Genomic DNA, 5,999 nt, shown 5'->3' on the forward strand with positions numbered 1-5,999 from the left:
CACAAACAATATTAACATTAACTGTGGCATTTTCCAAGGTGATTCACTTTCACTTCTAATTTTTTTTTGCATAGCCCTAATACTCCTTACAAGTGAACTTAACAGAACAGGGTATGGGTATAAAATTGTTGACAAGAAATTTAAGTCATTTATTTTACATGGATGACTTAAAACTCTATAGCAAAGACGATAATAAGCTTGAAGAACTATTACATACTGTGAAAGCATTCAGTGATGACATCAGGATGGAATTTGGTCTCGACAAATGTACAAAGGCCACTTTCCAGAAAGGGAAATTAAAGACCTCACATTCAGTAGTATTAGATGTTGACACAGTTATAAAAGAACTTGAGCAGAAACAAACTTACAAATACCTCGGAATAAATGATGACTCTGGCATTCAACAGGCAAGCATCAAAGAGAAGATCAGAAAAGAATGTTACAGGAGAGTTCGAGCAGTCCTGAAATCCGAGTTAAATGCACGTAACAAGGTGTTAGCCATAAATTCCTTCGCAGTTCCAGTTGTTATTTACAGTTTCAATGTGTTGAACTGGAATATGAGCGAAATAAGGAAAATTAAGTGGAATATACGTAAGCTGCTGACTTGCAATAAGATACACCACCGAAAGGTAGATGCAAACCGTCTTTACCTTCCCAGAGCTCAAGGGGGTCGAGGCTTGGTCCAGTTTGAAATCTCTTACACAACCATCACAAATATCTTGTAATATCTAAAGACTGGATGCTAAAATTCGATGAAAACCACGAGAGACAAGAAGCTTCATTCCGTTACGAAAGAGAGCAAAATATTTGCTAGTAAATTCATGGATAATATCCTGGTTGAACGGCATGATGAAAATGCGGCAACTGTTGGTGCAAAGAAGGTGAAATCAATGGCAAAGCAAAATGCGTTTGAGCAATTGGCTGATAAGTGGCAAATATGTGACCTGTAGCAAACAAGTTGATGTAGACCAGAAGCACACCTATCAGTGGCTACGGAGCTCAGGGCTAAAGATCAGAGCTTATTGACCCGAAACTATCAACGATTCTCTCATTGTCACTTTGGTAAAATCAATCCGCTGAGGAGTTCAAACAAGGTGTGTGTGTGTGTGTGTGTGTGCGTGCGTGTGCCTGTTTGCATACGTGCGTTTATAAAACCATTAGAAAACAAAAATGTTGTTGAATCCGGTATGGTATTTTGATAAATTAAAAAAAAACAAAAAAACAATCACGTCTAAATCTACAATTCTTTTATATAATTCTCTCTACTGAATTCAGTTCACATGGCATTGGTAAACCGAGTTGCTACAGTAAAAGCTAATTACCCACGGTCCCAGACACAGAGATTGAACTAGCAATCAAGTGTTCCAAAACTTCTTAACCACACAGCCATTCCAGGTCTGAAGATTATGAAGAGAAAACGTTAATTAAAATCGCTGACGTCTGTAAATAGAATCAAATACATTTATAAATAGCAAAACATATTTATGTAATGATAACGTTGCTTTGGTTATACTTTGTAATCATAGGAAAAAGACCTGCATTTCAGTTATGGAAACAGATTCAGATGATTAAACATTTGAGCGTATTTATATCTTCTATTAATAAACCTTTCTGTTCAAGCCTCGATAATATATATTTTCGAAAAGGTCATTATAATTGTTATTCCATACACCCGGAAACAGATATTTAAAGAATAGGAATCGCGTTAATAAGTGGATAATATTTTAAGAAAATGATATGGTTATTCTATATGTGAATATTACATTTATATCCCAGAATAAAAAATGTAAAAAACATGATTATTTTTATATAAAGATTTTAAAATTCAATTTTCATCAGAAATATTCCTTCACATCTATATTAAGTAAAGTAAGAAATTCTCAGGAGAATTTGAAGAACTTAAAAAAAATTTGAAATTATTTCGCATTTCTTGAGTTTCTTTTTCTTTAGTTATAAATATTTCACATATTTTACTGTTCAAGAACGTCATAGAAAATCTTTTAAGAAAAATATAGGCTCAATTTATTTGATTATTTAAGAAACTAATACGCATCTGTTTGAATACGTTGTTATGTGCAGTTTTCATTGAAGGAAGATACGGCGTACCATCATCATAACGATTCTCTTCCTCATCACCATAATCATCATAATCCTTTTCATCATTCTCCTCATTGTCATTTTGCATCCGCTGGTTCATTATTGGGTTCATATTGCGTAGGCTGGTTCATTGATGCTCTTTTATATGAGGAGGGGACCACATTTCGCTCGTAAGTAGCATCTTTAGCCTGTTTTTTTCTTTCTGCTTTTTTTTTGTGATATCTATGGTTGGATACCTTGGGTGCATTCGTTTATGGCGACGGTAGTAAAGAAGTTGTTACCTGTTGGAAAAGACTACAATAGCATCCCAACCCTCAACAGATGAATGTTGTGACACCCGACCCTGCGCTGTATGGTGTTGTGTTCTTGAGCAAAACAATTCATCTTACGTTGCTCTGCGATCACTTCGACATTTGACGCGTGGCACACGCACAGTGGAGGCGCAATGGTCCAGTGGTTAGGGCAGCGGATTCGCGGTCGTAGGATCGCGGTTTCGATTCCCAGACCGGACGTTTTGAGTGTTTATTGAGCGAAAAACACCTAAAGTTCCCCGAGGCTCCAGCAGAGGATGGTAGCGAACCCTGCTGTATTCTTTCACCGCAACTTTCTCTCACTCTTTCACGAGCAGGCTGTTCCGTTGATCGGATCAACTGGAACCCTCGACGTCGTAACCGACAAGTGATTCCATTTGCAAATGGTTTATAGAATGCTACCAGTCCTTTCTATTGGCGCACGCACACCTGCCCAGGTAATGTTGATCTGATGAAGGGAGTGAGTAATGTGCAACACATGCATTTGATGAAAATAAAGAGATATAGTTGAGTATATATATATATGGGAGAATGTACGAAAAAAACAACAACAACAGACGAGGACAGGTGGTGTAAACAACAAAAGGATGTATTAGTTTGACGCTCGGGAATACAGAAAGTCTTTAACGTTTCGAGCTACGCTCTTCAACAGAAAGAATACGGAGAAAACAAGGAGAAAAAAAATTGAATGGTGTTTGGTCAGCGATTAATCATGGCGTATACTTTTCTACTCAAGGCAGAAGGCCCGAAATTTTTGGGGAGGGGTGGGGGTTAGTCGATTAGATCGACCCTAGTACGAAACTGGTACTTAATTTATCAACTCCGAAAGGATGAAAGGCAAAGTCGACCTTGGCCGAATTTATATTCAGAACGTAAAGACGGACGAAATACCGCTAAGCATTTCGCCATATATATATATATATATATCGTAATCCATTCTTTGAAAATAGAGACAAAAACCTTTCAACGTCAACAAAATTACCATTTCTCTTTACGGTTCCAACTGAAATAGATGTTAAATTTCGATACTTAGTCACTCTAACTCCAATATAAAAAACTATATATGTTACCTGAATGACATTGCATTTTTTCTAACTCTCATTGCGTTCCGTGTTTCGTAAATATTCCAAGCAAAATCTTCGTTTTATTTCTCTACAACTTTGCATGTTGAATGTAACCTTGTTTCTGAATTTATAAGTTTTATGAACTACATAATGTTGGCAGCTAGACTACTCTGCGCATATCAAATACGGACATTTCTTTTTACTTCTTGATCATTTTATGTCTCTACAACAAACTCTCTTAGTCTTGGCTAATTTCATTTTCGATATTTGTTTTTATTTAAAACTACTTTTCTATATTTCAAGTTGATTTTTCGCTCAACGTTTGGATTAAATCAGATAATCTGCATTCAAAATGTTTCAAGGGTATTTGGAGAACACTTTTGTAATAGCTTCTGGGAAGGATATGAAAAAAGAAGGAAAGAGCGAGAAGCAGACCTGGACAGACACAAACCTGAATCGTTCAGCTATAAACGTGTTCTTTATCTATTCCTTTATCGATTTTATTTATTTTTTCTATCTCTCATCTTTTTCTCTTTCCACTTGTCATTGGATTCTGTTGAAGAAGAATTTATCCTTTTAGTCGAGTAATGAAATCAAAACGTCTAGCTAATCAGATAGAACTGAAATAAAATGATATTTCAAAGAGAAGGAAAGGGATCAGAGCCTAAAGAAGAGAATATTGTTAATCTTGTTTTCTTGATAAAACACATCTGGCACACTATCTGATAATACTAATAATGATAATAAATATATCCAAGTCATGAGACTGTAGAGAAAATATAGGCACAGGTGTGGCTGTGTTATCAGAAGTTTGGTTCCCAACCACATAGTTTCGAGTTCAGTCTCACAGCGTAGCACCATGGTCAAGTGTCTTCTACTATAGCCTCGGGACGACCAAAGGTTTGTGAGATTTGGCTGACGGCGAAGCCTGTCCTATATGTGTGTGTGTGTGTGTGTGCTTCTTTCAGTTTCCGTCTACCAAATCCACTCACAAGGCTTTGGAAGACCCGAAGCTATTGTAGAAGACACTTCCCCAAGATGCCACGCAGATGGACTGAACTCGGAACCATGTGGTTGGGGTACAAGCTACTTACCACACAGCCACTCCTGCACCTATAATCACATGTAATTAAATAGAAAAGTTATTTATTGATTTTCTCTTGATTATAATGATGACATTTATTAAATAGATATTACTTTAAAACTTTAGATTTGCTCTGTAATCAAACTTAGAATTATTTTCGCTACACTATTTCAGATATGTAGGATATTAAAGAAGATATTATCAAGAGTTTGGAAATTGTCTTCTAAGTTACTAAAAAGAAATATTTAATTTCCTTTCAGATTCCCAATTGGTTTCATACAGCATTTTGTTTTCTAGTTGTTAACCATTGGTATTGGTGAGATGATAAACAGTTATCTACAAAAGACTGGAAGCTATAGACTAAATATTACATTACACTTAGACACATCAAACTTTTTTAAGAACAAAAAAAGCAGACTACAGATTAGTGATTATTAAGTTCTACCTACAACTAAAATGGTGCCAAATTACAGCTGATAAAAAAGGGTAATTAAAAACAGGCAATTAAAACAGAGGCACTAAAAAATGTATTTTAGAGTAGCTTCACCTACATACGTTTAAACCGCAATTTTAGTAATTATAATAACAACTTCAAGCACGTCATCAGAGACGAATTGTTCTCAATAAATAAGAAGCAGCTGAAAATAGCTTATCCGATGATTAGTTGCTAGCTTAAATTAGTTTTACATTATTAAAGTATCTGCGACAAATGAGCATCTTGTGTGGAAGTGGTGAGGACTGTTGCGATCTCAGTCACTGAAACGGGGTTAAGAGCCTTCGGGATCATGACGTGGTTAAGTCTAAACACATAAATAAGTATTAAGGCAAAGGCGCTGGGTTGGCTTTCTTGTTTAGAAGTTCATTTCACAACAATAGGCACGGGAGTGGCCGTCTGGTTAGACGTTTACTTCTTAGTCACATGGTTCCGAGTGAGTGCCTTTGATAGACAGGAACCGAAAGAAGCCCGTGATCAATAGCGTAGCAGGGGCGTCACTTTTGGGTCTTCTGTAGGCAATATGTGTGTGTGTGTGTGTGTGTGTGTGAGTGTGTGTGTGTGTGTGAGTGTGTGTGTGTGTGTGTGCAAGTGCGTGTGGAAAATAAAACAAAATATGGGAGAGTTTTTATAAGATATTTAGGTTACGTCATCTTACGTACGTTTCTTTATCATAAGGTCACATAATATGAATTGCATTATGCAACTATTAACTTTACTGTTATTCTGTTATTTCTATCAATTGATGGCAGCAAGCAACCAGAATCATAGAGCATTGGACAAAATGCTTTGCAGTATATCTTCCAGCTCTTCACATTCTGAGTTCAGTTCGAACCCTGTCCAGATTAACTTCTTTCCTCTCTCTGAAGTTGATTAAAGTACCTTGAGATTGTTGGCTTTGTGCTTCTGCTAGAAATCATTATTCCGTATATACGCACACACACACACAC

The sequence above is a fragment of the Octopus bimaculoides genome, chromosome 1 (genome assembly GCF_001194135.2).
Source record: "Octopus bimaculoides isolate UCB-OBI-ISO-001 chromosome 1, ASM119413v2, whole genome shotgun sequence".
NCBI lineage: Eukaryota > Metazoa > Mollusca > Cephalopoda > Octopoda > Octopodidae > Octopus > Octopus bimaculoides.